Source organism: Notothenia coriiceps, unplaced genomic scaffold (assembly GCF_000735185.1).
Source record: "Notothenia coriiceps isolate Sejong01 unplaced genomic scaffold, NC01 NC01_scaffold00020561, whole genome shotgun sequence".
Classification (NCBI taxonomy): Eukaryota; Metazoa; Chordata; class Actinopteri; order Perciformes; family Nototheniidae; genus Notothenia; species Notothenia coriiceps.
Window position 1 is genome coordinate 366228 of NW_011353262.1, and position 265 is coordinate 366492.

A 265-nucleotide genomic window follows, 5' to 3' on the forward strand; every position below is an offset into this window, starting at 1 on the left:
CCCCCGGTACCGGAGATCGTTGTTGTTAGCTTCTGGTGCTAGCGATCTATGCTAACGGATATATCCAACAAAGTGGATACACAAACGTTTTGGTCACCATAAATGTAAACAATTATTTCCGAGGCACACGTTTATATGATCATTATAGTTATACAAAAATAAGAGAATAAATGAAAAACAGCTATGAAATACTATATGACAGTAAAACAAGAATAAAGTTTAAAAGGGTAATTGATTTGTAAAATAATCCACTAAAGAAAAAGTA

The 265-nt window shown here is 32.5% G+C and overlaps 1 protein-coding gene across 3 annotated transcripts in view; it reads right to left on the bottom strand.

The window, feature by feature from the left end:
- Window positions 1-265, bottom strand: part of zgc:113337 (OX-2 membrane glycoprotein) — a 12030-nt gene that overhangs the window by 9531 nt on the left and 2234 nt on the right. The gene's annotated exons all lie outside the window — the stretch shown is intronic.